At 43.8% G+C, this 24,989-nt stretch overlaps 2 non-coding genes across 2 annotated transcripts; both read left to right on the top strand.

The window, feature by feature from the left end:
- Positions 1-23,328: 23,328 nt before the first annotated feature.
- Positions 23,329-23,400, top strand: trnap-ugg (transfer RNA proline (anticodon UGG)). Its single transcript has one exon. It is a non-coding gene; the product is annotated as a tRNA-Pro (tRNA).
- Positions 23,401-23,955: 555 nt separating this feature from the next.
- trnap-agg (transfer RNA proline (anticodon AGG)) lies at positions 23,956-24,027 on the top strand. The gene has a single exon. It is a non-coding gene; the product is annotated as a tRNA-Pro (tRNA).
- Positions 24,028-24,989: the final 962 nt, after the last annotated feature.

Below are 24,989 nucleotides of genomic sequence, written 5' to 3'. Positions count from 1 at the left end.
AAATCCCCCCCGCCCCAGATTCTGATTGTTTTTGTCCTCTTACCGAGTTCCTGCTTACGCACGCAGTAATACTAACTACTTTAGTGAGGGAGGTGAAAAATGGCGGAACCGTCACTGACTTTCTCAGTTTTTCCATTACTTTGATAGGACAAAATGACAAGAATATAACTGTAAAGTGTAAACTGTGCCCACTGCCCAGGCGATAAAAAACCCTCTCCACTGCAAGAAACACGACTATCTACAAAGGCAACACACCAACAAAAAACCCCGAGACCTGACCACTGCTGCTTAAGATGTCGGTAGGCCTACCTCATCCAAACAACCAAGCCTTGATTTTAATCGTTCAGGAGGACAGGCTGTAACCCAGGGAGAGCTGAACACGCGTGTAGCTGGGTATGTAGTAGAGGAAATGCTGCCCTTATCCACGGTAGAATCACCCTATTTTTGTGTCTGTCATTACTAGGCTACTTGTGTTGGTGTATAGGCCTTCTTAACGTAACTTTGACATTGTTTAGGACACGCAACGTTTTGGGGTGTAATGCAAAGTAATATAACGAGTTGCGTAACTAGTTACTTTAAGTAATTTTGTTATTGCTGAAAGAACTAACAAGTAATAGAGAATTTTTTTTTTAAATTGTAACGACCCCAACACTGAATTGTACATACTACATAGGCTACCAAATAAGCTACCAATGGGCTCATTTGCATTGTTCCACTCTAAAATCACAAAATAGTTGTTACTTTGTAAACAAGTTATTACAGATATAGAAAATGAAAGTCTCAACTAAAGAGTGAGGTGACTATAGGTTGCAGATGAGAACAAGGGAAGAAGGGGTGTGTGTGGGGTAGAAGAGAGGGAATGGGGAACCTGAAGAAGGGGTGCTTGTGGTGGGGTCGAGGGGGAACGGGTAGGGGAATGGAAAAGGGAGCATCAAATAGCTGGCGCCAGCGGCTGCCGATGCCTGCATGCCTCGAGAAGATTTAGTGTTGAAGCAGGGGGAGGCCGAGCATGAGCCCATTGGGCCTGTGAATGTGGGGCTGTTCATGGCTGATTTCATGCCTGGTTGATCAGAGGCTGCCGGGCCAGGCCTCACGACAGCTGCAGGGCCCGCTGGCCGCCCGCGCCACAGCCCGGCACAAAGGCAGCACAGCACACAGCACAAGAATGGTTGACAGGCTGTTGTTAACGACGGCAACTGTGTGAGGTATGTATATCAGGTCGCTAAATACTGGCAGTGTTAATCAGGCGAAGCGAGGGGAGAGGGAGCAGAGGGAAAGAGAGAAGGGGTAAGATGATGCCCCCTATCTGAAGCGTTGTTTTACTGCAAGGATTTTACTACGCAGAGGTTTCATTGATGGAATAATATGACGTTCTCAATAAAATATACAAGTATTTTTGTTTTGCCTCCCAATATTTCATCCACCACCTGATATTATCATCTTAAACCATCCCTTTCACAAGACCGAATAGAATAGGCCTAATTCTCACATTCATAGTCTGCGTGTGCCTTGAAGTAGGCTGCAATAGGGTGAACTTTTGGATGTGATGTGTTGAGTTTTATTGGACTGAAGGAAGTTTACAAGTGACTGGAAGTCTGAGACAAGGCCATGTTGTCCATCTGGGCAGGAGTTTATAAGGACAGTGCTCAAATAGAAGAGGTAGGATTCTGAATGCCAAGCCACAGAACCACAAAACCTTGACCCTGACCTTGACCACTCGTCTCCCCCACGGTGAACACAGGCCAGAGGAATGTGCAGTTCCAGGGGGATGTGTGCACGGTGGGCCAGTCTGGATGACTCTTAGGGGAGCTATCCAGGCCATTTCAGGTCTTCTGTATGCCTCACTAGTCACCGCTACAGGGGGAGTGTCAGCCAGAGCTATGGACACAGCAGCAGGATTAGCGTTCTTCCGGTCGGGAAATCTTTTGGCCATCCCTTTTCAGGCCCTCTGTCTGCATGCCTCTCCACTTCCTGGGTCCTACACTCTTAGGAAAAGGGTTCCAAAATGTTTTTTTTTGTTGGCTATCCCCATAAGAGAACCCTTTTTGATTCAAGGTAGAACTCTTTTGTGTTCTATGTAGAACCATCTGTGGAAAGGGTTCTAAATGGAACTCAAAATGTTCTACCTGGAACCAACAAGGTTCTAACTAGAACCAAAAAGTGTTCTTCAAAGGGTTTTCCTATGGGGAAAGACGAAGGACCCTTTTAGGTTCTAGATAGCACTTTTTTACACTGAGCTGAATTTATTACCATCTCTATAACTAAAGCAGCCAATCTGACCAGTCTGATAAGAATCACACCAATTTATCCTCATGATACGATTGAGATAATCAGATAAGATAATAGCATTCATTACTATCCTTCTCTACAATGTTCTCATGCAACACGAGCATACCAGATGAGCTAAATGACTTCAAGGCAAGCAACACTGAAGCATGCATGAGAGCACCAGCTGTTCCAGGCGACTGTATGGTCACGCTCTCCATAGCCGATGTGAGTAAGACCTTTAAACAGGTCAACATTCACAAGGCCGCAGGGCCAGATGGATTACCAGGACGTGTACTCAGAGCATGCGCTGACCAACTGCCAAGTGTCTTCACTGACATTTTCAACCTGTCCCTGACCGAGTCTGTGATGTACTGGGCCATACACACTATCATCTGTAGTACCTTTTGGTCGGAGGCCGTACAGTTGCCATGCCAGGCGGTGATGCAACCAGTCAGGATGCTCTCGATGGTGCAGCTGTAGAACTTTTCTTATTCATCTGCATTGATCTGCATATTTTATTGTTACTTTTTTAAATATTTTACTTTATTTAGTAAATGTTTTCTTAACTCTTATTTTTCTTAAAACTGCATTGCTGGTTAAGGGCTTGTAAGTAAGCATTTCACAGTAAGGCCACACCTGTTGTATTCGGCGCATGTGACAAATAAAATTGTATTTGAAATCTTCAGTCTCAAATGCATTCTTGTGTCACACTGCAGCTGATTGTCATCAGGTGCTACACTTTCCCACTATTGCCATGACATCAATTTGTTATGGCAATGGTTTATTGCTAGGCCAGGTGTATTGCTTCTTTAATCAGAACAACAGTTTTCAGCAGTACTAATATAATTACAAATGGGTTTTCTAATGATCAATTAGCCTTTCAAATTGATAAAGTGGGATTAGCTAACACAACGTGCCATTGGAACACAGGAGTGATGGTTGCAGATCATGGGCCTCTGTACGCCTATGTAGATATTCCATAAAAAAATCTGCCGTTTCCAGCTACAATAGTCATTTACAACATTAACAATGTCTACAATGTGTTTCTGATCAATTTGATGTTATTTTAATGGCCAAAAAAATGGGCTGTTTTTTTCGAAAACAAGGAAATTTCTAAGTAACCTCAAACTTTTGAATGGTAGTGTAATTGTATTGTTTTTTCCCCCATCTCTAGGTGGGACTTGACCCAATAACCTCTTGTGACCCGTATTCTCATGGGTACAGCTGAACTGTCATGATTTCTATATTGATACTGACTGACAGCCATACTGACTGATCCATCAAAGCCGGCCTCAAGCCCTCTTTGGGACCATCAGGCATGTTACATTACAGTAGCTGCTGTTAATACCATGTTATAGACTTTTTAAAGATCATCTTATATTTTCATCTGAGGTAAGGACCATTCCTCTACATGATATTAACACCAGCTACAGTAAGATAACAGAACCCCACCGTCACAGAGACCAGCTAAGACTGGGAAGGGAAATTGAGGCTTTGTGGAGGAAGTAAGGAGAAAGTGCATTAACTTTGTGCCATGACGCAGTGATAGCGTCTACCCTTGTAGGTCAGAAGCAGCCAGCCAGTCGTCTTAATATGGGAAACGAGAAGGGAACTTTCCCCAACACTGTTTAAACCACCACGAGCCCCAAGTTAATGATGCCCCCAGGTTAAAGTCGTAGCGTGTGAACCACGTCCCCTCACACAGATTACCTTTCTGTATCTCTGGGCTCCCTGATCGCCTCACCATTCAACCCTTTGTCCCTCTGACATAGAGATTGACTGCTGTTTTCACCCTGGTTTGTGTGAAGTATAATAAGATGCATGTACCAGGTAAAGTCCCTGCCACAGGCTAATAGCATCACTAGAAAGAAGGCCTTTCCCACAATAAATGATACTGTATGCATTGTGGGAAAGAGGCTGTACAGAGCCATCGGAAAGTATTCAGACCCCTTGGCTTTTTCCACGTTTTGTTACATTACAGCCTTATGGAATGGATTAAATGTAAAAAAAAAAAAAATCAGCACCAATCTACACACAATACCCCATAATGGCAAATCAAAAACATGTTTAGACATTTTTTCTAATTTATTAAAAATTAAAAACAGAAATACCTTATTTACATAAGTAGTCAGACCATTTGCTATGAGACTCGAAATTGAGCTCAAGTGCATCCTGTTTCCATTGATGGAAATGGGAGAACTTTCCAGAAGGACAACCATCTCTGCAGCACTCCACTAATCAGGCCTTTATGGTAAAGTGGCCAGACAAAAGCCACTCCTCAGTAAAAGACACATGACCACCCGCTTGGAGTTTGCCAAAAGGTACCTAAAGACTCTCAGACCATGAGAAACCAAATTCTCTGGTCTGATGAAACCAAGATTGAACTATTTGGCCTGAATGCCAAGCGTCACGTCTGGAGGAAACCTGGCAACCTGGCACCCTATGGTGAAGCATGGTAGTGGCAGCACCATGCTGTGGGGATGTTTTTCAGCGGCTGGGACTGGGAGACTAGTCAGGATCGAGGTAAAGATGAACGGAGCAAAGTACAGAGAAATTCTTGATGAAAACCTGTTCCAGAGTGCTCAGGACCTCAGTCTGAGCAAAGGTTACCCTTCCAACAGGACAATGACCCTAACCACACTACCAAGACAAGGCAGGAGTGGCTTCGGGACAAGTCTTTGAATGGTCTTGGCCTACCCAGAACCCTGACTTGAACCTGATCGAACATCTCTGGAGCGATCTGAAAATAGCTGTGCAGCAATGCTCCCCATCCAACCTGACAGAGCCTGAGAGGATCTGCAGAGAAGAATGGGAGAAACTCCCCAAATATAGGTGTGCCAAGCTTGTAGCGTCATACCTAAGAAGACTCGATACTGTAATCACTGCCAAAGGTGCTTCAACAAAGTACTGAGTAAAGGGTCTGAATAAAGATTTGTCCTAACAAAAAAATGCTCCTTAGATATTAATTTAGAATCCTCCAATCCTCTAAATCTTATTATTGGCTGAGAGTCACGTCATTGAAAAAAAAATCGATATACTGTAGTCCTACCGTAGGCGACATTAGTCTCACTAGTGTTGAGTAATGTGCTGTTAAAAGCAATGTAGGTCTTATTTATTTAAAAAGCATATTGAAGTTAGAAGCAATAGGATTTTAAGCAGTAGCCTACTCGCTGTGGTCAACTATTTCAGCACCGTTTCGCGCTGCTCTGAGACAAGCATGGGGACTGGTCTTGATAAATCAATGAGATTTTTATTTCACTCAGTTTGGGCATTGGTTAGACTACAATTAGGGTGTGGACATGTTATGCTCTTAGTACTGTAGCCTACTCCCGACCGTCACATTCTACAGCACCATATTTTCTGTTCCATCCTAATGGAAACCCGGAGGGTTTCGTTTTTCTTGGAATAGTAACACCATAATATTAATCTAATTAATTAAGCAAAATTTATAAAATCAATCACATATAATATGTTCTTACAAAAAAGTTTTAAATTCTCTAGTATAACCAATATTGAAGGCTATCAAATTCTTCTCAAAGAATGGTCAAATTTGCATTAACTAGCATTAATGGTAACAATGGCTGACAATTACATAACTTGCCATAGAATTCTGCGGCAGCTATGACACAACTTTTAAAGGAAGAACCGCTGTACTTATGTAAAGGTGATATTTCAGTTTTTTTTATACATTTCCATGTTCTAAAAAACTGTTTTTGCTTCGTCGTTATGGGGTGGTGTATTTTGTTTGATGAATAAAGCTGTAACGTAACAAAATGTGTAAAAGGTCAAGGGGTCTGAATACTTTCCGAATGCAGTGTATGTAGCCTAATGTACTATATTGGATACTATAAAAGAATAAATGCAAAATTATTTCCTGAGAACTACTAATTTATCAGTCATACAGAAAATCATAATAACCATAATATAAGAAAAATTAAGTGATTTTGTGTCCAGGTCCAAATGTAGTCACCATCCCCTTGGGATCCGACAAAGGCATTTTCTCCTCCACCCTATCAACATTTACAGCAGTACAATCCCATCATGTGATGAGAGAAAATATGTTGGATCACCTCCAAAGCCAAAAGGTTAGGGAGAGAGAGAGAGAGAGAGAGAGAGAGAGAGAGAGAGAGAGAGAGAGAGAGAGAGAGAGGAGAGAGAGAGAGAGAGGAGAGAGAGAGAGAGAGAGAGAGAGAGAGAGAGAGAGAGAGAGAGAGAGAGAGAGAGAGAGAGAGAGAGAGAGAGAGAGAGGAGAGAGAGAGAGAGAGAGAGAGAGAGAGAGAGAAGGCAGACCTGGCTCTCAAGAGAAGCAAGGCTATATGCACACTGCCCACAAAATGAGGTGGAAACTGAGGTGCATTTCCTAACCTCTGACCGAATGTATGACCATATTAGAGACATATATTACCCTCAGATTACACAGACCCACAAAGAATTTGAAAACAAACCCAATTTTGATAAACTCATATCTATTGGGTGAAATACCCCAGTGTGCCATCACAGCAGCAAGATTTGTGACCTGTTGCCACAAGAAAAGGGCAACCAGTGAAGAACAAACACCATTGTAAATACAACCCATGTTTATGTTTATTTATCTTCCCTTTTGTACTATAATTCTTTGCACATAATATGACATTTGACATGTCTTTATTCTTTTGGAAGTTTTGTGAGTGTAATGTTTACTATTCATTTGTATTGTTTATTTCACTTTTGCTTATTATCTACTTCACTTACTTTGGCAATGTTGACATATGTTTCCCATGCCAATAAAGCCCTTGAATTGAATCGAATTGAGAGAGAGGACAGGGAGGGAGTGAGGTGAGAAAGAGATGGTAGCTAACTACGTTCCACTCAGCCAAGACCGAGTACATTGTCCTGCCACTGTGGGAAACTCTAAAAACGTCCTTCTAGTGATTACCAGGAAACTGTAGATGCCATATGAGTGACCCTGTTGCCTTTCACTTTAGCTGCATGAACTGAAACATTTACAATGTGGCGATGCATTACTGCCACGTGAGATGACTCTGATAAACTCTCTCTCTACCTCCCTGCCCCTCTCTCTCCATCACCTTATCTGTGAATGAAAGAATGTCTGGCCTTCATCCTAAAGTGGTCATGTCTTATGGGAAGGCAGTATTGCATTCTTAGAGATTCTTAGATTATTATAGGCAGGAGATTCTTAGATTCTTAGAGACAGGACATTCTTAGATTCTTAGAGACAGGACATTCTTAGATTCTTAGAGACAGGACATTCTTAGATTCTTAGAGTCAGGAAATTATTTGATTCTTAGAGTCAGCAGCAACAATTGATCACATTCAGACGGGAAATAAGACTGATTTCGAAAAGACAAAGGCTATCAAATTTAGGACAAAAATATGAATTTCTCACTTGTCTGTTTGCACCTGTCACAATACTCTCACATAACTGATGTTAAATTGTGCATACACTGTACTCAGTTAAGCTGCCTCAGTTCAAATGTGAATGTTACAGTGAAAACAGAGATTTTATGTGTTTCCGTAGACTAGAGGGACATCTAATGGACAGTGGTCACCTCTCATGCTGTCCTCTAACATCACACCATCACTATACAGTACATCTCTAACCCTGTCCTTTCAACTAACAACAACATTGTGTTCAGTTCTTAGGGGTGTCAAACATAACACTACTGACCTAAAATACCTTTATTCATTTCCTAATACAGCACCTACAGTAGGTCTAATCTGAACACCACCCCGGTGTCTTGCCCGACCAACCCTCCAGCTTGGCCCCACAAACCTTAAAGACAAACCTTACAGACCCTGATTCAGTCATGAGTCATGGTTGCTCTCACCTCTATGCAAATCTACCTGTGGTTTATACAGAGGAGATGCAGTGATAACAATCTAATGTTATCAAGGCCTACCTTTCCTTGACACCCACACATTGCACTTTAACCACAGGTTAATTGTCTACAGGTGAACTGAACTGAACTAGGCTAGGCTGGCTGGGCGGAAGGTTCTGTCATGAGATCTCTTTGAACTGGACAACCCCAGAGCAGAGCGGCACTTTGTAATGTGACTGTGGCACACACTCACGCACACATGCACAGCCTTAGCACAACGGTGCTCAGGAAGCTAAGGTCCTTCTAAGGGTTCAATGACTATGTGATTGACATGTACTGTATGCTGTGTTATAAACTGCCTTGAATAAATCATTCTAGTCACACAAATAAATCACACTCATAAGTCACAACCAAGTAAAAAGTCACCATTTCCGTAGCAGACCCACCTCCTCCTCGCTCAGCAGGCTAATCAACCGCTCACACATAAACACACACACACACAGAACCAGCTGTGGTACAGAAGTCCACCTGGCAGACAGGTGTTGAGGGCGGGGCTGGAGGGTCAGAGGGCACAGATTAAAGGTCCGCCCCCGCCACGCAGCCACTCTTTTAGTCAGGTAGAAGGGTGTGGTGACTGGATGTGCGTCCCAAACAGCACACTATTCCATGTATAGGGCTCTGGTCAATAGTAGTGTACTATATAGGTAATAGGGTGTCATTTGAGATGCAGTCTAGGACAGGTGCAGGCAGCAATTTAAACTGAGAACAGACATTAGGTCTATTATTGAATTGGCCTGTCGGCCAGAAGAAAAGAGCCCTGAAGGGAAACATAATTACAGTGTTTCCAGGGTTGGGCAGTAATGGATTACATGTAATGGGGATTACATAATCCAATAACAAATATGAAGAAACTGTAATCAGACCGGATTACTTAAAAAAAGATGTAATCAGATTACTACGGAAGTCCAGAGAGGACATGTGAATAAAAAAATGATTCCCTCGTTATGTCGAGATCACAATTTATTTATCTCATGACCACGACATAAAAAAAGTTGTTTTGTTGAGATCACAGGATCATTTTCTTATAAGGGCACAAGGCAAGACCTAGATGCAGACATGGGAGGCAGATGGTTTGAGTCTTGATATTTATTGAACAATCCAAAAGGGGTAGGCAAGAGAGTCAAGGAGGTACAGTGTCAGGCAGGCTCAAGCAGGCGGATACAGATTCCAGAAAACAGGCAAAGGTCAAAAACCAGGAGAATAGAAGTAGGAGTACGGGAAAAACGCTGTTTGACTTGAAAAACATACAAGATGAACTGGCACAGAGAGACAGGAAACACAGGGATATATTATACAGTAGGGAAAATAAGCGACACCTGGAGGGGGTGGAGACAATCACAAGACAGGTGAAACAGATCAGGGTGTGACATTTCTCATGATCATGACTTAACAAAGGTTGTTTTGTTGAGATCACGAGATAAACTCTGTAAATAGGAATGGCCGTTTTGATGATAGATTGACAGTATGGCTGAGGCGGCAGAGCCCACGGTGGATCAGCACATGTTTTTGTTTTTTATTGCTACACTAAGGGATGGTACATTTCATGCTAACATCATCCTTTTGTTTGTGTTTGGAGTTCATTAAGAGTTTATAAATTGGAATGTTAGCAAGCTAAATGTCCCTTACCTTGAGGTAAGAGCTGGTGGGGAAGCTAAACCCTCGTGAGGCATTTAAGCCCTGACAGGCAACTGTCAGGGTTTTCGCTGTTGGTCATTCGAGTCAAGTGCAGGAGAGCAGAGAATAGGTGATCAGGCGACTTTAATAGCCAAGAGCAACAAACAGACTGGCGCAAACAGCTACAATTCAAGCTAACGGGCAAAAGTGACAAGCGCAAAATACCATCAATAATATAACAATAAGGTTCACCAATAATTCCCCAAATAGGGTACAGGCAATGCCCAGGGTGAAAAACCAGACTGGCGCGATACAACAAACACAAAACAAAACAATTCCACTCAAAGACATGGGGGGAACAGAGGAATATATATATGCAGTGTGATTAGGGAATGTAAACCAGGTGTGCGGGGGAACAAGACAAAACAAATGGAACAATGAAAAATGGAGCGGCGATGGCGAGAATGCCGGTGACGTCGACCACCGTACGCCGCCCGAACAAGGAGGGGAGCCGACTTCGCCGGAAGTCGTGACAGCAACACTGTGCATGCAAGCAACAACGCAGCTTACTTGGCTAGTCTCGTGAGCTAGCGAGCGAGCTAGCTGGTTAGCTAGGTAGTCTTATTAGCTAGATAGCTAGCTTGTTATCTATGTGGTTTTTATTTTGCATAACTGATATATGTATTACTGTAATGGACACCATGTTTTATGGATAATATTTACATTTACGGAGTGGGTGAGCGCCATTCCTGACAGGCTGATCAGTTTCATTTTCAGCCTCAGAGCTTTATCAGATTCAATAGCAGCCTCAGAGGCTGATAAATCAAGATGCTGCCTTGTAGGCTGTCTGCAAGGAGCCTTACACATGAAACAGCCTACAAGGCAGCATCCGGATGTCCTGATTTATCAGCCTCTAAGGCTGTTATTGAATCTGATCCGCCTGCCAGGAATAGAGTTCACCCACTGTGGATTACATGCATCAGCCTATAAAGTGCTGACAGCTAATCTGCCTGCAAGGCGCTTTACTTATGAAACAACCTAGAAGGCAGCAACATGACATCAGCCTCTGAGACTGAAATTTAATCTGATCAGCCTGCCCGGAATAGAGCATCTGGATAAGATATGCATCTGCCTATAAATCACTTTGACAACTAATCTGCCTGCAAGCAGCCTTACCTATAAAACATCCTACAAGGCAGCATCCTGATTTATGCGCCTCTGAGGTTGCTATTGAATATGATCAGTCTGTCAGGAATGGAGCTCTCCCCCTGTAATATAAATATGATCCATAATAACTAAGCTACAGGACTGTTTAGTTTGCACAAACTGGAATATGTTCTGGCATTTATCATATGGCATTGATGAGTTTACCACATCAGTCACCAGCTTCATTATATGAACCGACGACGTCGTCCCCACAGTGTCCGTACGTACATATCCCAACCAGAAGCCATGGATGACAGGAAACATCCGCACTGAGCAAAAGGCTAGCACTGCCACTTTCAAGGAGCGGGACACTAATCCGTCCGCTTATAAGAAATCCCACTATGCCGTCTGACGAATCGTCCAACAGGCAAAGTGTCAATACAGGACTAAGATCGAATCCTACTACACCAACTCTGACGCTCATAATATGCGGCAGGGCTTGCAAACTATCACGGATTACAAAGGGGAACCTGGCCAAGAGCTGCCCAGTGATGCGAGCCTACCAGACGAGCTAAATGCCCTCTATGCTTGCTTCGAGGCAAACAACACTGAACCATATGTGAGAGCACCAGCTGTTCTGGAAGACTGTATGATCAAGCTCCCCATAGCCGAATTGAGTAAGACCTTTAATAAACAGGTTAACATTAACAAGGTGGATTACCAGGACACATACTCAGAGCATGAGCTGACCAGCTGGCAAGTGTCTTCACTGACATTTTTTACCACTCCCTGACACAGTTTGTAATACCTACATGCTTCAAGCAAAAGACCATAGTCACTGTTCCCAAGAAGGCCAAGGTACCCTGTTTAAATGACTACTACACCATAGCACTCACATCTGTAGCCATGAAATGCTTTGAAAGGCTGGTCATGGCTCACATCAACACAATCATCCCAGAAACCCTGGACCCACTCCAATTTGCATTCTGCCCCAACAGATCAACAGATGACGCAATCTCTATTGCACTCCACACTGCCCTTTCCCACATTAACAAAAGGACCACCTTTGTGAGAATGCTGTTCATTGACTACAGCTCAGTGTTCAACTTCATTGTGCCCTCCAAGCTCATCATTTACCTAAGGACCCTGGGACCTCCCACTGCATCTGGATCCTGGACTTCCTGACGGGCCACCCAGGTGCTGAAGGTAGGCAACAACACATCCGCCACTCTGACCCTCAACACAGTGGCCCCTCAGGGATGAGTGCTCAGTCCCTTCCTGTACTCCCTATTGACCCACGACTACGTGGCCGCGCACAAATCCAACACCATCATTAAGTTTGCCGATGACACGACGGTGGTAGGCCTGATCACCGATGATGATGAAAAACCCTATAAAGAGGAGGTCAGAGACCTGGCAGTATGGTGCCAGGAAAACAACCTCTCCCTCAATGTGGGCAAGACAAAGGATCCTATCGTGGACTACAGGAAATGGGGGGCCGGACACGCCCATTTACATCGACGGGGCTGTAGTGGACTGGGTTGACAGCTTCAAGATTATTGGTGTCTGCATCACTAAGGACCTATCATGATCCATACACACAAACACAATCGTGAAGAGGGCACGACAATGCCTCTTCCCCCTCAGGAGGCTGAAAAGATTTGGCATGGGCCATCACATCCACAAAAACTTATACAGCTGCACTATTGAGAGCATCTTGACTGGCTTGGAATGGCATCCTCAAAAAGTTATACAGCTGCACTACTGAAAGCATCTTGACACCACTTGGTATGGCAACTAATCGGCATCCGATGCAAGGCGCTGCAGAGGGTAGTGCATACGGCCCAGGACTATACTATACTATTCTATACTATTCTATAAAGTGACTTACTCAGTGGTGTATCTGGCATATACATTCTGAAAGACATTCCAGTTGTTCATCTGGAGAACCAGAGCAGACTGAGAATTTAAAGATGTCCACACTATAACACCATTCTATGACTGAAAATACAAGATCTTTTACAATCAGAGATCTTTTGAATCTTTTTATTGTTTTATTTGTTTATACAGTTCAAGTCGGAAGTTTACATACACTTAGGTTGGAGTCATTAAAACTTGTTTTTCAACCACCACAAATTTCTTGTTTTAATAAACTATAGTTTTGGCAAGTTGGTTAGGACATCTACTTTGTGCATGACACAAGTAATTTTTTTTTTACAGACAGATTATTTCATTTATAATTCACTGTATCACAATTCCAGTGGGTCAGAAGTTTATATACACTAAGTTGATTGTGCCATTAAACAGCTTGGAAAACTCCAGAGAATTATATCATGGCTTTAGAAGCTTCTGATAGGCTAATGGACATCATTTGAGTCAATTGGAGGTGTACCTGTGGATGTATTTCAAGGCTGACCTTCAAACTCAGTGACTCTTTGCTTGACAAAATAGGAAAATATAAAGAAATCAGCCAAGACCTCAGAAAACAAATTGTAGACCTCCACAAGTCTGGTTCATCCTTGGGAGCAATTTCCAAATGCCTGAAGGTACCACGTTCATCTGTACAAACAATAGTACGCAAGTTTAGCCTCTCTGGGCTAGGCGGGACGAATTCGTCCCACCTACGCAACAGCCAGTTGAATCCCGTGGCGCGATTTTCAAATACCTTAGAAATGCTATTACTTCAATTTCTCAAACATATGACTATTTTACAGCATTTTAAAGACAAGACTCTCGTTAATCTAACCACACTGTCCGATTTCAAAAAGGCTTTACAACGAAAGCAAAACATTAGATTATGTCAGCAGAGTACCCAGCCAGAAATATTCAGACACCCATTTTTCAAGCTAGCATATAATGTCACAAAAACCCAGAAGACAGCTAAATGCAGCACTAACCTTTGATGATCTTCATCAGATGACACACCTAGGACATTATGTTATACAATACATGCATGTTTTGTTCAATCAAGTTCATATTTATATCAAAAACCAGCTTTTTACATTAGCATGTGACGTTCAGAACTAGCATACCCCCCGCAAACCTCCGGGGAATTTACTAACAATTTACTAAATTACTCACGATAAACGTTCACAAAAAACATAACAATTATTTAAAGAATTATAGATACAGAACTCCTTTGTGCAATCGAGGTGTCCGATTTTAAAATAGCTTTTCGGTGAAAGCACATTTTGCAATATTCTCAGTAGATAGCCCAGCCATCACGGCTAGCCATTTAGACACCCACCAAGTTTAGCCCTGACCAAAGTCAGATTTACTATTACAAAGGTTTGATTACCTTTGTTGTCTTCGTCAGAATGCACTCCCAGGACTGCTACTTCAATAACAAATGTTGGTTTGGTCCAAAATAATCCATCGTTATATCCAAATAGCGGCGTTTTGTTCGTGCGTTCCAGACACTATCCGAAATGGTAAATCAGGGTTACGAGCATGGCGCAATTCGTGACAAAAAAATTCTAAATATTCCATTACCGTACTTCAAAGCATGTCAACCGCTGTTTAAAATCCATTTTTATGCCATTTTTCTCGTAAAAAAACGATAATATTCCGACCGGGAATCTCCGTTTAGGTAAACAGAGGAAAGAAAACAAAGCATTCGGTCGACGCGGGCACGAGCCTGAGTCTCACAGTACTGTAACCAGCCACTACCCAAACGCGCTACTTTTTTTCAGCCAGAGCCTGCAAAGCCACGATTCAGCTTTTTGCCGCCTTCTGAGAGCCTATGGCAGCCGTAGGAAGTGTCACGTAACAGCAGAGATCCTTTGTAATGGATAGAGATGGCAAAGAAGGCCAAGAAATGGTCAGACAAGGTACTTCCTGTACAGAATCTTCTCAGGTTTTGACCTGCCATTTGAGTTCTGTTATACTCACAGACACCATTCAAACAGTTTTAGAAACTTTGGAGTGTTTTCTATCCAAAGCCAATAATTATATGCATATTCTAGTTACTGGGCAGGAGTAGTAACCAGATTAAATCGGGTACGTTTTTTATCCAGCCGTGTCAATACCATCAATGTATATTATCTTTAAGTATATTTTACTTTATTTTCCCCTGTCCCTTCCACCCCTCCCCTAATTGGAGTAAACTAATGGACAACAACACATAAGCTTCTACTTCCAGTTTATACATACTATATACATTTTACGGACACAAGGTATTTTACAATAGTTCTCTTTTGTTTGTTTTTAATCCCATCCTTCAGCTACCCTCAACCCCTCCCATCTACAGTGTCTCTGGAGATCATCCAGTTTGATTTCTATTTGCTATATATTTTTAACTGTGCTGTTTCACAAAAGTTCTGAACCTACACACATTTACAGATGCAGTATATTTTACATTAGTTGTTTTGTTGTTTTTAGTCCCACCTTTTAGCTCCCTTCAACCCGTCCCATCTACCTCTTGACAACATCCCTTTTTAATTTATATTTGCCATATATTTTTCAACGGTGCTGTAACATTTCACAAAAGTTCAGAAACTTTAGATTTTCATATTTTCTACAGATTGTAAATTAAAGATTAAGTTATTTTGCATCTTGATTATAAAACCTCTTCTCTTTTTAGTCGACGATATGGCTAGTTACTAAACAGCAAGCTACAACGTTACAACCAGCCACCTACAGTGAGGGAAAAAGTATTTGATCCCCTGCTGATTTTGTACGTTTGCCCACTTACAAAGAAATTATCAGTCTATAATTTTAATGGTAGGTTTATTTGAACAGTAAGAGACAGAATAACAACAAAGAAATCCAGAAAAACGCATGTCAAAAATGTTATAAAATGATTTGCATTTTAATGAGGGAAATAAGTATTTGACCCCTCTGCAAAACATGACTTAGTACTTGGTGGCAAAACCCTTGTTGGCAATCATAGAGGTCAGATGTTTCTTGTAGTTGGCCACCAGGTTTGCACACATCTCAGGAGGGATTTTGTCCCACTCCTCTTTGCAGATCTTCTCCAAGTCATTAAGGTTTCGAGGCTGACGTTTGGCAACTCGAACCTTCAGCTCCCTCCACAGATTTTCTATGGGATTAAGGTCTGGAGACTGGCTAGGCCACTCCAGGACCTTAATGTGCTTCTTCTTGAGCCACTCCTTTGTTGCCTTGGCCATGTGTTTTGGGTCATTGTCATGCTGGAATACTCATCCACGACCCATTTTCAATGCCCTGGCTGAGGGAAGGAGGTTCTCACCCAAGATTTGACGGTACATGGCTCCGTCCATCGTCCCTTTGATGCGCTGAAGTTGTCCTGTCCCCTTAGCAGAAAAACACCCCCAAAGCATAATGTTTCCACCTCCATGTTTGACGGTGGGGATGGTGTTCTTGGGGTCATAGGCAGCATTCCTCCTCCTCCAAACAAGGCGAGTTGAGTTGATGCCAAAGAGCTCAATTTTGGTCTCATCTGACCACAACACTTTCACCCAGTTGTCCTCTGAATCATTCAGATGTTCATTGGCAAACTTCAGACGGGCATGTATATGTGCTTTCTTGAGCAGGGGGACCGTGCGGGCGCTGCAGGATTTCAGTCCTTCACGGCGTAGTGTGTTACCAATTGTTTTCTTGGTGACTATGGTCCCAGCTGCCTTGAGATCATTGACAAGATCCTCCCGTGTAGTTCTGGGCTGATTCCTCACCGTTCTCATGATCATTGCAACTCCACGAGGTGAGATCTTGCATGGAGCCCCAGGCCGAGGGAGATTGACAGTTCTTTTGTGTTTCTTCCATTTGCGAATAATCGCATCAACGGTTGTCACCTTCTCACCAAGCTGCTTGGCGATGGTCTTGTAGCCCATTCCAGCCTTGTGTACGTCTACAATCTTGTCCCTGACATCCTTGGAGATCTCTTTGGTCTTGGCCATGGTGGAGAGTTTGGAATTTGATTGATTGATTGCTTCTGTGGACAGGTGTCTTTTATACAGGTAACAAGCTGAGATTAGGAGCACACTCCTAATTTCAGCTCGTTACCTGTATAAAAGACACCGGGGAGCCAGAAATCTTTCTGATTGAGAGGGGGTCAAATACTTATTTCCCTCATTAAAATGCAAATCAATTTATAACATTTTTGACATGCGTTTTTCAGGATTTTTTTGTTGTTATTCTGTCTCTCACTTTTCAAATAAACCTACCATTCAAATTATAGACTGATAATTTCTTTGTCAGTGGGCAAACGTACAAAATCAGCAGGGGATCAAATACTTTTTTCCCTCACTGTAAAGCTAGGTTTACCAGCAAACATTAACACATGACTGGAGTTGGCTAGCTAGTTACCCTGGCGCTTGCTAACTTGTTTTGCACCACTGCTCACATTTGTAACTTGCTAGCAAACATTGTTAGCATACATCAGCAACTGTAAAGAATTTTACTAGCTAGCTACAGTGCATTCGGAAAGTATTCAAACCTCTTGACTTTTTCCAGATTTTGTTATGTTACAGCCTTATTCTAAAATGTATTAAATTGTTTTTTCCCCCTCATCAATCTACACACACTCCATAATAATGACTAAGGAAAAAACGCTTATTGTTTAATTTGTTGCAAATGTATTATAAATAAAAAACGGAAATATCACATTTACATAAGTATTCAGATCCTTTACTCAGTACTTTGTTAAAGTACCTTTGGCAGAGAGTAAAGCCTTGAGTCTTCTTGGGTATGACGCTACAAGTTTGGCACACATGCATTCGGGGAGTTTCTCCCATTCTTCTCTGCAGATCTTCTCAATCTCTGTCAGGTTGGATGGAGAGCGTCACTGAACAGATTTTTTCAGGTTTCTACAGAGATGTTAGATTGGGTTCTAGTCCGGGCTCTGGCTGGGCCACTCCAGGACATTCAGAGACTTGTCCTGATGCCACTCCTGCGTTGTCTTGGCTATGTGCTTAGGGTTGTTGTCCTGTTGGAAGGTGAACCTTCGCCGCAGTCTGAGCTCCTGGGCGCTCTAGAGCAGGTTTTCATCAAGGATCCTTCTGTACTTTGCTCCATTCATCTCTCCCTTGATCCTGACTAGTCTCCCAGTCCCTGCCGCTGAAAAACATCCCCACAACATGGTGCTGCCACCACCATGCTTCACCGTAGGGATGGTGCCAGGTTTCCTCCAGACATGACACTAGGCATTCCGGCCAAAGAGTTCAGTCTTGGTTTCATCAGACCAGAGAATGTTTCTCATAGTCTGAGTCCTTTAGGTGCCTTTTGGCCAACTCCAAGCAGGCTGCCATGTGTCTTTTACTGAGGAGCGGCTTCCATCTGGCCACTCTACCATAAAAGCCATCTCCACAGAGGAACTATGGAGCTCTGTCAGAGTGACCATCGGGTTCTTGATCATCTCCCTGACCAAGGCCCTTCTCCCCTGATTGCTCAGTTTGGCCGGGTGGCCAGCTCTAAGAAGAGTCTTAGTGGTTCCAAACTTGTTCCATTTATTTACATATTGTACCCGCAATTTCATGATACCCAATTGCAATCCAATTACAATCTTGTCTCATCGCTGCAACTCCCCAACGGGCTTGGGAGGTCGAGTCATGCATCCTCCGAAACATGACCTGCCAAATCGCACTTCTTAACCCCCGCCCACTTAACCCGGAGGAAACACTCTCCAACTGACGACCGAAGTCAGCCTGCAAGGGTTTGGCCCGCCACAAGGAGTCGCTAGAGCTCAATGAGCCAAGTACAGACAGATGTGTGCCTTTCCAAATAAAATAAAATAAAATTGTATTTGTCACATGCTCCGAATACAACAGTTGCAGACCTTACCATGAAATGCTTACTTACAAGCCCTCAACCAACAATGCAGTTCAAGAAATAGAGTTAAGAAAAGATTTACTAAATAAACTAAAGCACTTTTTTTTTTAAGTAACACGATAAAATAACAGTAACGAGGCTATATACAGGGGTTACTGGTACCGAGTCAATGTGTGGGGATACAGTTGAGTTGAGGTCATTTGTACATGTAGGTAGAGGGGTAAAGTGAGTATGTATAGATAATAAACAGCGAGTAGCAGCAGTGTTAAAAAAAAGGGTGGGGTGGTCATTGGAAATAATCCGGGTGGCCAATTGTGTCACTCCCTGACCATAGAGAGCCCTTGTTTCTCTATGGTGTAGTAGGTCAGGGCGTGACTAGGGGGTGTTCTAGTATGTCTATTTTTATGTTGGTGCTAATATGGTTCCCAATTAGATGCAGCTGTTTATCGTTGCCTCTGATTGGGGATCATATTTAGGTAGCCATTTCCCCACCTGTGTATTGTGGGATATTGTTTGTGTTTGGTTGCCTGTGTGCACGTCATGACTTCACGTTTCGTTGTTTCTTTATTGTTTTGTTTGTTTCACGGAGATTAAAAATATGTGGAACTATACTCATGCTGCGCCTTGGTCCGCTCAATACGACGATCGTGACAGAATATCCCACCAAACTAGTACCAAGCAGCGTGTTCACCAGGTAAAGGAGTTTTGGACATGGGAAGAAGTAATGGGTGGATGCGAAACCCTTCCTTGGCGGCAGACGGAAGGTAATAATGAAAGACAGCGACGACGCCAGGGTTCGCGGCCACAGAAAGCCCAAGGACAACCCCAAGATATTTTTTTTTGGGGGGGGGGGGGCACAAGGGGTTGCCGGTCGAGCCGAGGAGAGTGCCAGAGCCCGAATGGCAAACTCTGGAGGAGCGTGTCGTCAGACCACGGTCACAGAAACCCCAAGATTTTTTTGGAGGGGGGCACATGGAGCTGGCAGCTGAGCCGCGGGAAGAGTCAGAGACTGTCAGGGAGGCAATGGATAAGTTGGGAGAGAGAGAGATGAGAGAGATGTTGTGCAAGTGTGTTCTGCTCAACATTCAACCAGAAGATCCGGTTAGCAGATCGGTGCAACCTGTGCCGGCCCAACGCATCAAGCCTCCCCTGAAGTGCGTGTCCCCAGTCCGGTACGTCCTGTGCCTGCTCCTCGCACTCGCCCTGAAGTGCGTGTCCCTAGTCCGGTACGTCCTGTGCCTGCTTTTTGCACTCGTCCTGAAGTGCGTGTCACCAGTCTGGTGCCACATGTACCGGCGCCACGCATCAGGCCTCCAGTACACCTCCCCAGTCCGGTACGTCCTGTGCCTGCTCCTCGCACTCGCCCTGAAGTGCGTGTGACCAGTCCGGTGCCACCTGTACCGGCTCCACGCACTAGGCCTCCAGTGCGCATTCACAGTCCAGAGCTTCTGGCGACAGTTCACAGTCCAGAGCTTCCGGCGACGGTTCACAGTCCAGAGCTTCCGGTGACGGTTCCCAGTCCAGAGCTTCCGGTGACGGTTCACAGTCCAGAGCTTCCGGCGACGGTTCACAGTCCGGAACCTCCCGCGACGGTCCACAGTCCAGAACCTCCCGCGACGGTCCACGGTCCGGAACCTCCCGCAACGGTCAACGGTCCGGAACGTCCCGCGACGGTCAACAGTCCAGAACCTCCAGCGACAGTCAATGGTCCGGAACCTCCAGCGATGGTCAACGGTCTGGAGCTTCCAGGCAAGGCGTCCAGTCCTGCTCCAGGGCAGGAGCCTTCCTCTGCGCCAGTGGCCAGTCCAGGCAAGGCGTCCAGTCCTGCTCCAGGGCAGGAGCCTTCCTCTGCGCCAGTGGCCAGTCCAGGCATGGCGTCCAGTCCAGCTCCAAGGCCGAATTCTTCCTCTGCGCCGATGTTCAGTCCAGGCACGGCGTCCAGTCCAGCTCCAGGGCAGGAGCCTTCCTCTGCGCCGGTGCCCAGTCCAGGCACGGCGGCCAGCCCAGTTCCATGGCCGGAGCCCTCCTCTGCGCCGGTGCCCAGTCCAGGCATGGCGTTCAGACCGGCGCCATGGTCGGATCCGGGGTCTGGGGGGGGCTACGACCCGCACCGGAGCCGCCACCAACACTAGTCACCCCCCTAACTCCCCCATTTGGTTTCAGGTTTTGCGGCCGGAGTCCGCACCTTTGGGGGGGGGGGGGGGGGGGGTACTGTCACGCCCTGACCATAGAGAGCCCTTGTTTCTCTATGGTGTAGTAGGTCAGGGCATGACTAGGGGGTGTTCTAGTATGTCTATTTCTATGTTGGTGCTAATATGGTTCCCAATTAGAGGCAGCTGTTTATCGTTGCCTCTGATTGGGGATCATATTAAGGTAGCCATTTCCCCACCTGTGTTTTGTGGGATATTGTTTGTGTTTGGTTGCCTGTGTGCACGTCATGACTTCACATTTCGTTGTTTCTTTATTGTTTTGTTTGTTTCACGGAGATTAAAAATATGTGGAACTATACTCACGCTGAGCCTTGGTCCGCTCATTACGTAGATCGTGACAAATTGCTTAATTGTTCAGCGTCCTTATGGCTAGGGGGTAGAAACTGTTAAGGAGCCTTTTGGTTCTAGACTTGGCGCTACATTACCGCTTGCCGTGCAGTAGCAGAGAGAACAGTCTATGACTTGGGTGACTGGAGTCTTGGACAATTTCTTGGGTTTTCCTCTGACACCGTCTAGTAGATAGGTCCTGGATGGCAGGAAGCTTGGCCCCAGTGATGTACTGAGCCGTACGCACTACCCTCTGTAGCGCTTTACGGTCAGATGCCGAGCAGTTGCCATACCAGGCGGTAATGCAACCAGTCAGGATATTTTCGATGGTGCAGCAGTATAACTTTTTTGAGGATCTGGGGACCCATGCCAAATCTTGTCAGTCTCCTGAGGGGGAGAAGTTGTCCAATCAATTGAATTTACCACAGGTGGACTCCAATCAAGTTGTAGAAACAACTCAAGCATGATCAATGGAAACAGGATGCACCTGAGCTCAATTTTGAGTCTCATAGCAGAGGGTGCTATGGGCAAGTCATTCAGGCGGAAATTGAGAAAAAAGGGGGCCAAGCCCTAAGAAATTGTGTAAATAAGGTATTTCTGTTTAAATTTTTTATACATTTGCAAAAATGTTTTCGCTTTGTCATTATGGGGTTTTGTGTGTGTATCAGGAAAAAACGTATTTAATCAATTTTAGAATCCGGCTGTAACATAAAATGTGGAAGAAGTCAGTGTCTGAATTCTTTCCGAATGCACTGTATTGTCTCATTTATCTGACGTAGTGTTTTCATTAGTTCTTTACCTGTCTGTACTGATGACTCGGTATACACAGTATACAAACCCTCCCTGGATTTTGTGTTAAACACTCTACAACCAAGCTTTCTTAGTGTCCAACAAGCCCTTAACCTTGCTCTCAACATCTCCAAATCAAAGGTCATGTGGTTTGGTAAGAAGAATGCCCCTCTCCCCACAGGTGTGATTACTACCCTTGAGGGTTTAGAGCTTGAGGTAGTCACCTCATACAAGTACTTGGGAGTATGGCTAGATGGTACACTGTCCTTCTCTCAGCACATATTAAATCTGCAGGTTGAAGTTAAATCTAAACTTGGTTTCCTCTATTGTAATCACTCCTCTTTCACCCCAACTACCAAACTAACCCTGATTCAGATGACCATCCTACCCATGCTAGATTATGGAGATGTAATTTATAGATCGGCAGGTAAGGGTCCTCTCGAGCGGCCAGATGTTCTTTACCATTCGGCCATCAGATTTGCCACCAATGCTCCTTATAGGACACATCCCTGCACTCTATACTCCTCTGTAAACTGGCCATTTCTGTATACCCATCGCAAGACCCAATGGTTGATGCTTATTTATAAAACCCTCTTACGCCTCAATATCTGAGATATCTACTGCAGCCCTCATCCTCCACATACCACAACCGTTCTGCCAGTCACATTCTGTTAAAGGTCCCCAAAGCACACACATCTCTGGGTCGCTTGTCTTTTCAGTTCGCTGCAGCTAACGACTGGAACGAGCTGCACAAACACTCAAACGGAACAGTTTTATCTCAATATCTTCATTCAAAGACTCAATCATGGCTACTCTTGCTGACAGTTGTGGCTGCTTTGCATGATGTATTGTTGTCTCTACCTTCTTGCCTTTTGTGCTGGTGTCTGTTCCCAATAATGTTTGTACCATGTTTTGTGCTGCTACCATGTTGTGCTCCTACCATGTTGTTGTCATGTTGTGTTGTCATGTGTTGCTGCCTAGCTATGTTGTTGTCTTAGGTCTCTCTTTATGTAGTGGTGTGTTGTCTCTCTTGTTGTGATGTGTCTTTTGTCCTATATTTTTTTTCTTAATTTAAAAAAATATATTTCAATATATTTTTTCATCCCAGCCCACGTCCCTGCAGAAGGCCTTTTGCCTTTTGGTGGGCCATCATTGTAAATAAGGATTTGTTCTTAATGTACTTGCCTAGTTAATTAAAGGTTATATAAAATAAATAAATAAAAATGTGATTACCATTTGAGGTCAGTGAAGTCACAGTTTCACTGAGGACATATCTCAAATTTCACACATACTTGATGTCAGTGACAGGAAGCAGAATTTAAAATCTATGTGTACTGTTTTTTCCTCAGGGCTCGTTGGTCTAGGGGTATGATTCTCGCTTTGGGTGCGAGAGGTCCCGGGTTCAAATCCCGGACGAGCCCTTTTTTGAGGAAATGAATTGCCTTTATTCAGTTTGTGAATACGTAGAGCCTATGAGAACGAGGAGACGTTTAAGTATTAGGTGGGATTTCCCAGTCCGTTTTGTTGGTGGCTAAGGGCTGTGTCCTTAGCCGTGGTGCATTGGCCAAATACCACACCTCCTCGGGCATTATTGCTTAGTATTATAAGGACTGTCAACAACTGGCAAGTCTACTTTATAAATTCTCTTATCTGTCAGCCACCTAAAATTCCATGTTTTTTTTACCTATAACACTATAGTCCTGCATAGTCCTCAATTTCCACAATCCAACGATAACAGGCAAGCCTACAGTTCTTCATAAACATGTCAGTCAAAGACAAAGGTTTTTGTTTGCAAATCTGACAACGTATTTAAAACTTCCAAAACAGTGTTTGTGATTACCACCAGAGGGCAGTCTAACAGTAGAACTGTATTCAGAAAAAAACCTGCCACATCACATACTCTGGAAATGAACACACAGACCTATGAGGAGGCGGAAGAAACGAAACTTTAACTATGGGATAAGAATTCTAGTGATGGCTCGTTGGTCTAGGGGTATGATTCTCGCTTAGGGTGCGAGAGGTCCCGGGTTCAAATCCCGGACGAGCCCAGCTTTTGGTGGAAAAGGTTGCTTATATTTAGGGTTAATGTGGTTCTATTAGTAATTGAAAAGTCACAGATAAAGTGGTAAGAAAAATTGTAACAATAGGAAAATGGTAGCCTGTAAAAAAAATTAACTACAACTACACTATACTATATTCAAGTTTGTAAAATAATTAGTATTCAACTTTCTATTAATAGTATTTTATGAATAGATAAGACAGCATTAGAAGAAAGGATAATTAGCTAAATACTAAATATATAGAAGTGGAACACAACATGGTAGGGATTAAAACACAGCAAACAGAGGACATAGAAGGCACAGTATGTAGGTATGTGCGGGTGTATAGTGATGTAAGGTGGGGTGTGTGTTTTTGTGTTTGGAAAAGTGTGGCATTAAGTGAGTGAAAAAGGAAAATGGTTGCAAATCCCAGAGCCCATGTGTGTCTGCGAGCAGGGGTTTTGAGAGAGAGCTTTCAATTTTGTGATATGGGATATACATTTTTACACCCCACCTGAGCGACACATACACTAAGGAGAAGACTTTATCTGTTTTCTGGGCCTACTGTAAGTAGCCTATACACAGCCAAAACAGAAAGATAAATGAGGCCAGAGACCCACTAAAGCAGCATCGCCCCGTAAAGATTCTGAGCCTGCCTGGCAGGGTTGGTCCTACAAAGCCAAAGCCCCCTGATGGGTGAGCATAATATACAAGGAGTTTCTCAAAGCTGCTAATGAGAACCTTGATGACCTTGTACCTAGCCAGTGGGGATTCTGGTGTGGTACCCCCTCCCAGGTAGTGGCAGTGCTGGCAACACTTGCTACAGTAAGCCATCGGGAGGGGGTAACACTCGGACAATCAGAGAGGGGTCAAATTATTGTGGCCCTGGTGGAACAAAATAATCAAACATCTGACTGCACATAGATGGTCACATAGCAAAGCAAATATCATGGAACAGCTATATGGACACT

The sequence above is a fragment of the Salmo salar genome, chromosome 16 (assembly GCF_965601325.2).
Source record: "Salmo salar chromosome 16, fSalSal1, whole genome shotgun sequence".
Classification (NCBI taxonomy): domain Eukaryota; kingdom Metazoa; phylum Chordata; class Actinopteri; order Salmoniformes; family Salmonidae; genus Salmo; species Salmo salar.
This window is presented reverse-complemented; position numbering and strand designations above follow the sequence as displayed.